Source organism: Lolium rigidum, chromosome 3 (genome assembly GCF_022539505.1).
Source record: "Lolium rigidum isolate FL_2022 chromosome 3, APGP_CSIRO_Lrig_0.1, whole genome shotgun sequence".
In the NCBI taxonomy this organism is placed as follows: domain Eukaryota; kingdom Viridiplantae; phylum Streptophyta; class Magnoliopsida; order Poales; family Poaceae; genus Lolium; species Lolium rigidum.
This window is the reverse complement of record NC_061510.1, coordinates 238,778,191-238,789,941: the sequence shown is the minus strand read 5'-3', so window position 1 is coordinate 238,789,941 and position 11,751 is coordinate 238,778,191.

The window sequence follows — 11,751 nt, the reverse complement described above, 5'->3', positions numbered from 1 at the left end:
AGGGATTTCTATTTTCGTGCCCTCGGGTCCTTAGTTGTACTCAGCTTTCCCCAGCTCCTTAGTTTTTCCTCAGCTTTCCCCAAGCCCTTGTCCGAACCGCAGAAGGAGCTCGGACGGAAGGAATCCGTTAAGTTGACCGTTCCGTGCTTACGAGTGGGGTCGTGTCGTTTGTGGGGTCGCGTCGTGTGGGACCGCGTCGTGTGGGGCTGGTAGGAAGGGACCGCGTGGGACAGGACGAGGCCGTGTTTGTGTGGCCGTAGCGTGTGGGGCCGTAGCGTGTGGAGCCGTGTGGGTCCGGGACGGGGCACGAGTGGTTTCGTCTCTTTCGCCCAGATTAGCAGTTTTCAATGTACCTTTTTCCTCTCTATCGCTCGATCTCATTCATATTTGATAGCCCAAATTGGTAGCAAATCTAGAGCAGCTTCTCCTTCTGTTTTTTAACGCCATTCATTTCTTTATGCCTTCGTTTTTACCCAATCAGGTAGGAAATCTAGGGCACAAATCCGGAGAAAAATATAGGATAAGCTGCATACGACAACCAACATAGCATAGATATATTCAGGACAGATCCAAAAGTAGTACCGATAGATCCAACATAAGCTACATTTTACATGAAATTAAGCTGCTCTACGGATAGAGCGATCACATACGAGAGTGCGATGAGGCACGTTCAACGCCTCCGAGTAGCGCGTGTGACTCGCTTGGAGGTTGCGCAGGTGAATCCCAAGTGCTTTGTGTTTGGCCATGTACGCATGCACGTTCACGGTCCTTCCAACTCTAGCGCCACATCCGCCAATGGATTCAGCATGGTTCACCGGGGAGTTGAAGTCGGTGGCGCGGAGCTTCCTGTTGCGTAAGGGGCACTTGTAAATGCCTCGAGCAAAAGGGCCATCGTAATGGCCGGACCGCAGCCTCCCGAGGACGTGACGGGTCTTGGTGTGGAAGGACTCGTCGTCGCCATGCCGACGTCGCCGCTCTGCACCTGTCACGTAGCACCAAAGATCGTGCAAAAACACGGAGTCAATTGCAATGATGATGGAACAGAGAGTGAACAAAAAATCATGCATGATAATATGGGCTCGAAAAAAGAGGTAGCCTCGGTTACATTGGACACACTTATATCCAGGATTTGAGTCAAGCAAACCAAAGATCATGCACAACAAATTTGTACACACCAATTGTTTACCGACCAAACCCCGAATCAATTTATGCCCAAATATTCATCATCATCGGCACAAATCTTAAACAAAAGCAAATCACAAACACTAATAACGCAAGATCTAACACAAAAGGATCGAACTAGGAACAGACGAATAGTAATAACACAAGATCTAACAAAAAAGGATTGAACTAGGAACAGACGAACCGTAATAACGGTAGATCTAACACAAAATGATTGAAATGAGATAAGAACAAGGGAACAAAGGGTTACCTCCGGCTCGTTGTCGACGATGGTGGTGTCGTAGGGGTTCTCCGGCGCGTCGTACTGCACTGGTTCGTACGGGTCCCAATCGACGGGGGACCGGACGGTGGCGGCGGCCGATGCGCCGGCTGCTACGTTGGAAGCAGCGACAGGGGCTCGGACGGGGCGGCGGCCGATGCGCCGGCTGCTACGTTGGAAGCAGCGACGGGGGCCTCGGACGGGGCGGCGGCCGATGCGCCGGCTGCTACGATGGAAGCAGCGACAGGGGCCCGGACGGGGGCGGCGGCCGATGTGCCGACAATGGGCATCTCATTCTTCTCCATCGCCGGCGGTTTTCTTCGGGGTTTTTTCTTCGGTTGTGGAGAAGATGATGGGACGAGAGAGGCGGTTGCGGTGAGCCGGTGAGAACGTGCGTCGAGGGAGAGAAAGAGGGGCTCTATAAAGACGAAGGTGGCGTGTACCGCAACACGCGTCCGCTATGCACGGCAACACGCGTCCGCTATGCACGGCTGCAGCGTGCACCGCTACCCGAGTCTAACCCTGGGACGTTTGGTGTACTCTGTTATAACCTCAGGCCTTATACAGAAATTTTATCTGTACTCAGTTTTCCCCTCGAGGACTTAGACCGGCAAGTGCAATATACTCAGTTTTACCCTCAAGTAGCTGGTCAACAGAGAGTCAACAAATGAGATTAACATAGCTAATGAGTCATTTCATGCGCAAAAAAATCCAAAAAAAATAAAAACATAGTGGCAACTACTCATGGAGTCTTCCTACGCAACCTGCCACCTAGAAAACCTTAACAAACATATATAAATCAAGTTTTACCACAAATTGCCACTTCTCAGAATCACTAGTGTAGCTATGAAGATGCATGGTTTTCCACCCAAACCCCTTTGCAAAACATCTTTTCCAAAACATAGTTTGTCTAAATGATGCCATAATTGTCACACTCATGTATATTTGAATTGCAAATAATTTGATGTAGCCCAATATGAATTATATTGTACAAAACACACATTTTTCATTTTGTAATTCTTTTGTTTGAATCCCTTAGTCTATTTACTATTTATGTGCCCTTGGATCTTAGTACTACTCAGTTTTGCCCTCAAGTAGTGTCACAAATGCTCTGAGAAGCCCAAACTTATCCTGATTGGTTGAGCCGTTGTCACACGGATCGACTCCACGAACCGTTGATCCACCGATCTAACGGGCGGTATACCCCTATCCGTCTCTTCGTGGCAACCTCTCTCTCTCTCTCTCTCTTCGTGGCCACCCATCTCTCTCTCTCTGTCGGTGGAGAATGCAATGACGAGTTTGCCACTTAATATATAGTATTGGTATAAACATGAGGCATACATATTTGCGGATTTCGGTGATTGCATTATTTGTCAGCCCTCTAACAATTATCAACTATCTTGAGCTGTCCTTTTCTTTTAGGGAATATAGTTTGGGATATAGTATTGGTATTTTGAAACGGCCTAAAAGTGGTATAATTTTGTTATAAACATGAGGCATACATTTTTGCGGATTTCGGCGATTGCATTATTTGTCACCCCTCTAACAATTATCAACTATCTTTAGCTGTCCTTTTCTTTTAGGGAATATAGTTTGGGATATGGTATTGGTATTTTGGAAAGGCCTAAAAGTGGTATAATTTTGGTATAAACATGAGGCATACATTTTTGCGGATTTCGGCGATTGCATTATTTGTCACCTCTCTAACAATTATCAACTATCTTTAGCTGTCCTTTTCTTTTAGGGAATATAGTTTGGGATATGGTATTGGTATTTTGGAAAGGCCTAAAAGTGGTATAATTTTGGTATAAACATGAGGCATACATATTTGCGGATTTCGGGATTGCATTATTTGTCACCCCTCTAACAATTATCAACTATCTTGAGCTGTCCTTTTCTTTTAGGGAATATAGTTTGGGATATAGTATTGGTATTTTGAAACGGCCTAAAAGTGGTATAATTTTGTTATAAACATGAGGCATACATTTTTGCGAATTTCGGCGATTGCATTATTTGTCACCCCTCTAACAATTATCAACTATCTTTAGCTGTCCTTTTCTTTTAGGGAATATAGTTTGGTAATTTCGGTGAATGCACACACTAACTTTGAAAAAAACTACAAGTACATGTAACTGAATAATGGATTTGTAACTAGGTATCCCTTGTAACAACTTCTAGCGCCTGGTGAGCAATGATAAGAATCCGATCGTAATTATACAACAAAAAAAACAACCAGCCATCAGATTAGCTTGCTTCTTCAACTCGATCAGCTGCCTTAACTCGCTTGTTCATTTTCTTCAGTTCTCCCTTCACTTCCACCAGTTCCGCATTGGGAGCATTAGGCATAATCGGAAGGTCCCTAATCGGAACGGCTCCTCTCTCCGCCGCATTCTCTACAGCAAGTCCCCCCCCTCCCAAATTGCGCCCCCCAATAGCGCCAATTGATTCCTGCAACTGAAGCCTCTGAACGTACACATCGATCCACTCGAAATGCCTGCATTTCTTCAAGATCTAAAAACAACAACGTGAACCCTAAATCCCAAATTCGGGGGAATAACAAGCAAATCGAGAGAAAACAGAGAAATTGGAGCGAGATCTAACCTTATCCCCCTCTCTATATGGCAAGCTCTCGCATGCAACGAACTCACGTCCACGGTTGCCGTTCTCGTCCGTCTTACAGATCGACCGCTTCGAGGCTCTGGCGTGGGCGGTCGGGGCATCTTGTCAAAGGCACGGGTCCATACTCGCGGCCATAAAGAACGGGAGGTCGAAGAGAAACTAGACATCACCCGCGTGCCGGAGAAGGGCTGCCGCCGGCGGAGAAGAAGAACAATGGGGCGCGAGAGAAAGAAAGGGGAAGCAATGGCACGGGCACGGGCGCGGGGCTAGCTCGGGCTCCCATTTTGCAACGGTCACCCGGGTAAGCCGTGGGTCCGGCGCGCTCACGTGGACAAGTTGTGGGTCCCACGATGATCCGGATAAGTGGAGACGTGTCCACTGCGGGGCACCAACAGCGGCCCCACTTGCCAGGCACCAACCAACGTCAACTAAACGGGATTCCTTCCGTCCGAGCTCTTTCTGCGGGTTATAGACAAGAAGTTGGGGAAAACTGAGGAAAAACTAAGGAGCTGGGGAAAACTGAGTTCAACTAAGGACCCGAGGGCACGAAAATAGAAATCCCTTTTTATTATTGTTAAAATGAATACTCCTGAGAACACTAAGTTGTGTGACTTAACTAGCACCAATAATAATGATTTCATATGCACTCCTATTGCTCCACCTGCTGCTACAGATGAATTTTATGAAATTAAATCTGCTTTACTAAATCTTGTTATGAGAGAGAAATTTTCTGGTGTTAATACTGATGATGCTGCTGCCCATCTTAATAATTTTGTTGAACTTTGTGAAATGCAAAAGTATAAGGATGTAGATGGGGACATTATAAAACTGAAATTGTTTCCTTTCTCCTTAAGAGGAAGAGCTAAAGATTGGTTGCTATCTTTGCCTAAGAATAGTATTGATTCATGGACTAAATGTAAAGATGCTTTCATTAGAAGATATTATCCTCCTCGCTAAAATTATATCTTTGAGAAGTAGCATTATGAATTTTAAGCAATTGGATAATGAACATGTTGCCCAAGCATGGGAAAGAATGAAATCTTTGGTAAATAATTGCCCTACCCATGGACTAACTACTTGGATGATCATCCAAACCTTTTATGCAGGATTAAATTTTTCTTCAAGGAACCTATTGGATTCAGGTTCACTGGAGGTACTTTTATGTCCATCACTTTGGGTGCTGCAACAAAGCTTCTTGATGATATGATGATCAACTACTCTGAATGGCACACTGAAAGGACTCCTCAAGGTAAGAAGTTTTCAAGGATCAAGAGAGGAGGATGATATAATATGATCAAGAAGAGTGAAAAGTCTAAGCTTGGGGATGCTCCCGTGGTTCATCCCTGCATATATCAAGAAGACTCAAGCATCTAAGCTTGGGGATGCCCAAGGCATCCCCTTCTTCATCAACCACTTATCCGGTCACCTCTAGTGAAACTATATTTTTATTCCGTCACATCTTATGTGCTTTATTTGGAGCGTATGTGTGCTTTTATTTTTTTTTGTGTTTGAATAAATTCGGATCCTAGCATTCCTTGTGTGGGAGAAAGACACGCTCCACTTTTTCATATTGAACACTGGTGTTCTTAGTTTTACTTTTAATGTTCATGGCGAAAGTTGAGAGCCGCTTCATTTATTGCTATTTGGTTGGAAACAGAAAATGCTTCATGTGGTAGTTGGTATGTTGTCTTGAATAATTTGATACTTGGCAATTGTTTTGAGCTCTCAAGTAGATCATGTTTAAGCTCTTGCATCATGTGGTTTAAACCTATTAGTGGAGAACTACCATAGATCTTGTTGAAATTTGGTTTGCATGATTGGTCTCTCTAAAGTCTAGATATTTTCTGGTAAAAGTGTTTGAGCACCAAGGAAGACAGTGTAGAGTCTTATAATGCTTGCAATATGTTCTTATGTAAGTTTTGCTGTACCGGATCATACTTGTGTTTGCTTCAAACAACCTTGCTAGCCTAAGCCTTGTATTGAGAGGGAATACTTCTCTTGCATCCAAATCCTTGAGCCAAAAACTATGCCATTTGTGTCCATCATACCTACCTACTACATGGTATTTCTCTGCCATTCCAAAGTAAATTACTTGAGTGCTACCTTTAAAATTCCATTCTTTGTCTTTGCAATATATAGCTCATGGGAAAATAGCTTAAAAACTATTGTGGTATTGAATATGTACTTATGTATCTTATTTCTTATAAGTTGCTTGTTGAGCGGTAACCATGTTCCTGGGGATGCCATCAACTATTACACCTTTGTTGAATATCATGTGAGTTGCTATGCATGTTCTTGTCTGAAGTAAGGGTGATTTATCATGATCAAATGGTTTGAGTATGCATATTGTTAGAGAAGAACATTGGGCCGCTAACTAAAGCCATGATCCATGGTGGAAGTTTCAGTTTGGACATCAATCCTCAATCTCTTATGAGAATATTATCTGTTGTTGAATGCTCATGTATTAAAGAGGAGTCCATTATCTGTTGTCTATGTTGTCCCGGTATGGATGTCTAACTTGAGAATAATCAAAAGCGAGAAATCCAATGCGAACTTTCTCCTTAGACCTTTGTACAGGCGGCATAGAGGTACCCCTTTGTGACACTTGGTTAAAACATATGTTATGCAATGATAATACATGTACATCCAAGCTAATTAGGACAAGGTGCGGGCACTATTGGTAATCTATGCATGAGGCTTGCAACTTATAGGATGTCTTATACATAACACATATTCTTTATTACTACCGTTCACAAAATTGTTTCTATGTTTTCAAAATAAAAGCTCTAGCACAAAAATAGTAATCCATGCTTCCCTCTGCGAAGGGCCTTTCTTTTACTTTTATGTTGAGTCAGTTTACCTACTTCTTTCTATCTTAGAAGCAAACACTTGTGTCAACTGTGTGTATTGATTCCTACATACTTGCTTATTTGCATTCATCATATTACTTTGTGTTGACAATTATCCATGAGATATACATGTTGAAGTTGAAAGAAACCGCTGAAAGTTATATCTTCCTTTGTGTTGCTTCAAAACTTTGTACTAAGAATCTATTGCTTTATGAGTTAACTCTTATGCAAGTCTTATTGATGCTTGTCTTGAAAGTACTATTCATGAAAAGTCTTTGTTATATGATTCAGTTGTTTACTCATTGTCTTTACCATTGCTTCGAATCGCTGCATTCAACTCATATGCTTTTCAATAGTATTGATCAAGATTATGATAGCATGTCACTTCAGAAATTATCTTTGTTATCGTTTACCTACTCGAGGGCGAGTAGGAACTAAGCTTGGGGATGCTTGATACGTCTCAAACGTATCTATAATTTCTTATGTTCCATGCTACTTTTATGATGATACTCACATGTTTTATACATACTTTATGTCATTTATATGCATTTTCCGGCACTAACCTATTGACGAGATGCCGAAGAGCCAGTTGCTGTTTTCTGCTGTTTTTGGTTTCAGAAATCCTACAAAGGAAATATTCTCGGAATTGGACGAAATCAACGCCCATAGTCTTATTTTTCCATGAAGCTTCAAGAAGACCGAAGGGGATACGATGTGGGGCCACGAGGTGGCGACACACCAAGGCGGCGCGGCCAAGGAGGGGCCCGCGCTGCCATAGTGTGTGGGCCCCTTGTGACTCCTCCAACCCTACCCTTCCGCCTACTTAAAGCCTTCGTCGCGAAAACCCCTGTACCGAGAGCCATGATATGGAAAACCTTCCAGAGACGCAGCCGCCGCCAATCCCATCTCGGGGGATTCAGGAGATCGCCTCCGGCACCCTGCCGGAGAGGGGAATCATCTCCCGGAGGACTCTTCAGCACCATGATCATCTCCGGATTGATGTGTGAGTAGTTCATCCTTGGACTATGGGTCCATAGAAGTAGCTAGATGGTTGTCTTCTCCTCATTGTGCTATCATGTTAGATCTTGTGAGCTGCCTATCATGATCAAGATCATCTATTTGTAATGCTACATGTTGTGTTTGTTGGGATCCGATGAATATGGAACACTATGTCAAGTTGATTATCAATCTATCATATATGTGTTGTTTATGTTCTTGCATGCTCTCCGTTGCTAGTAGAGGCTCTGGCCAAGTTGATAATTGTAACTCCAAGAGGGAGTATTTATGCTCGATAGTGGGTTCATGCCTCCATTAAATCTGGGACGATGTGATGAAAGTTATAAGGTTGTGGATGTGTTTTTGCCACTAGGGATAAAACATCGATGCTTTGTCTAAGGATATTTGTGTTGATTACATTACACACCATACTTAATGCAATTGTCTGTTGTTTGCAACTTAATACTGGAAGGGGTGCGGATGCTAACCCGAAGGTGGACTTTTTAGGCATAGATGCATGCTTGGATAGCGGTCTATGTACTTTATCGTAATGCCCCGATTAAATCTCATAGTAGTCATCGTGATATGTATGTGCATTGTTATGCCCTCTCTATTTGTCAATTGCCCAACTGTAATTTGTTCACCCAACATGCTATTTCTTATTGGAGAGACACCACTAGTGAACTGTGGACCCCGGTCCATTTTTTTACATCTGAATACAATCTACTGCGATACTTGTTCTTTACTGTTCTTCGCAAACAAACATCATCTTCCACACTATACATTTAATCTTTTGTTTACAGCAAGCCGGTGAGATTGACAACCTCACTGTTACGTTGGGGCAAAGTATTTTGATTGTGTTGTGCAGGTTCCACGTTGGTGCCGGAATCCCTGGTGTTGCGCCGCACTACACTCCTCCGCCAACAACCTTCACGTGTTCCTTGACTCCTACTAGTTCGATAACCTTGGTTTCTTACTGAGGGAAAACTTGCTGCTGTACGCATCACACCTTCCTCTTGGGGTTCCCAACGGACGTGTGCTTCACGCGTATCAACACGGCTATTCGAATAGGTTTACACTCTGCAGAGGTGATATGTCTCCAACGTATCTATAATTTCTGATGTTCCATGCTTGTTTTATGACAATACCTACATGTTATGTTCACACTTTATATCGTTTTGATGAATTTTCCGGAACTAACCTGTTGACGAGATGCCGAAGTGCCAGTTCCTGTTTTCTGTTGTTTTTGGTTTCAGAAATCTTTCACAGGAAATATTCTTGGAATTGGATGAAATCAAGGCCCATGATCTTATAATTCCACGAAGCTTCCAGAACACCGAAGAGGGGCCAGAGGGGAGGCCCAGGGCCTCCACACCCCATGGCGGCGCGGCCAGAGGGGGGGCGCGCCCCTGGTGTGTGGGACCTCCAGACCCCTTCCGACTCCGTTTCTTCACCTATATAAGTCGTCGTGACCTAAAACTTCGAGACGAATAAGCCACGATACGAGAAAAGTTCCAAAGCCGCCGCCATCGCGAAGCCAAGATTCGGGGGACAGAAGTCTCTGTTCTGGCACGCTGCCGGGACGGGGAATTTCCCCCGGAAGGCATCTCTATTGACACCACCGCCATTGTTATGGTGCTGCAAGAGGGCCGGCCGGGGGCCTTGCCCACGGCCGGTGGCAAGAGGGAAGGGATTTCCTTCTTAATTCTTGCTTGATTAGATTGATACATCTCCTCTCCATATATAGAGAGGTTTACTTGACCCCTAAGCAAACAACCCTTATCTCTAATTAACCCTAAGACTAATGGGCTATACAGCCAGCCCAAGCCCATTACGTACTCTAACACTACACCCCACCTGGACATCCAGCTAGTCCTCGAGCTGCAACCTAAATAAACCATGACTCGACGCAACACAAACCTAACACCTAAAAACGAGCCTTTTACATCTCGGCTTGTTTTATTACCCCCTACAATCTACGTAACCGGCCTGGTAGGATCACAGATCTTACCAATTTGGTATCACAGACCTCTACGATCATGTCTTCGAGCCAGCCCACCGCCACCATCGCCGCCGCCTCCGAGACGCCGCCGACCTCCTCCGCCGCCGCGCACCTGCCGCCGCCCTCCACGGGCGACGTGGCACCCCTGGCAGATGTCGCCGGCGCCGCCCCCCTCCTCTCGCAGCAAGAGCTCTCGACGGCCATCCGCGACCTCGCCACCGCCGTCCAGGGCATCCGCCTGTACCTCATCGGTACGCAGGGGATGACCACGCTGCCCCTGCCGCCGCCCCTCGCCGCCTACTCGGCCGCGCCGGCAACCCTAACCGGCCAGGGCGCGCCTGTTCCGCCCCCGGCCTCACCGCCGCCGCCGCCGTGGGCGTCATGGCAACCGGCCCCCAGCGCGGGCCCCGCCTCGCTGCCCCAGGGCGTGCCCATCCAACGGGTACAGTTTCCGCCGTCACCCTCCCGACTTCCGGCGTGGGTGACCGCGACGGAACCCCCGCCCGTCTACTCGGCCGCACCGGCGCCTTCCCCGGCTACACCACCGCCTGGGACCCTCCGCGCCCGTCCTTCCCGGACCCGCCGCACGCACGCTTCACCGAGCCTTCCGCTGGTCGCGCGGAGTACCCCGCCCAGGGCGCCACCGGCCTCGCTCCCCCACGCTACGCCAAGCTGGGTCGCCACGCATGATGGCGTCGAGGACCCCTCAGCCGGCTCCAGCCAGTGCGAGCGGTTCTTCGGGGACAGCGTACCCGGCTCCGGACCGGACGTGGCTCGCCTCGTACCACCTCCGCGGCGCCGCCCAGACGTGGTACTACTCCCTGGAGCAGGACGAGGGTGGCATGCCTCCATGGGACCGGTTCCGTGAGCTCTGCCTTCTCCGCTTCGGCCCTCCAATCCGCGGCAGCCGCTTGGCGGAACTTGGGCGTTTGGCGTTCACCACCACGGTGCAGGACTTCGCCGACCGCTTCCGAGCCCTCGCATGCCATGCGCCCGGGGTGACGGGGCAGCAGCGCGCCGAGCTCTTCATTGGCGGACTGCCGGACCACATTCGCGTCGACGTGGAGATGCGGGGTCCCCATGACCTGCAGTCGGCCATGTACTACGCTCGCGCCTTCGAGCAGCGCGCGCGGGCCATGCACCAGGCCTTCCCGGCCAGCGACGTTTGGCCAGCCGCCCGCCCTCCATCGACACCACCAGGCCAGGCGCTCACGGCCGTGACTCATGCGGGGCACTCCGATCCTGCCGCGACGCGGCCTTTCCGTCGGCTGACCACGGCCGAACAACTTGAGCGCCGTCGTAAAGGGTTGTGCTTCAACTGCGACAAGCTCTATGTACCGGGCCACGTTTGTCCACGCCTGTTCTACTTGGAGACCGTAGACGATGTTGCGGCTGATGTCGTCACAGCGGGGCTGGCTGACGCGGCCGTCTCCAAGGCCGACGCCGTTCCAGGATGAGTTCGAGGACGAGCTGTTTGAGAAGGCGGGGAGAAATGTTATGACCGGTTTATCTTATAGAAGGAAGAAGCCCATTAGTGGGCCTAAATTAGGGGCTTAGCCCATTTATCTTTAGGTTATTAGCCTATTTATATCCCTGTAATAGCTACGTGAAAGGGAAAGCAATAAACAGATCTTATAGATCGTTATTGCCGACTCCTTGAGGAGTCGGTCTTCCCTGCCCTAGCCGCCACTTCTTCCCTTGCGCCGCCTTCCTCCAACCTCGTGACGACGGCCAGCCGCCGGCGCCGCCTTCCTCTCCCGCGTCCAGCAAACAACCCTTATCTCTAATTAACCCTAAGACTAATGGGCTATACAGCCAGCCCAAGCCCATTACGTACTCTAACA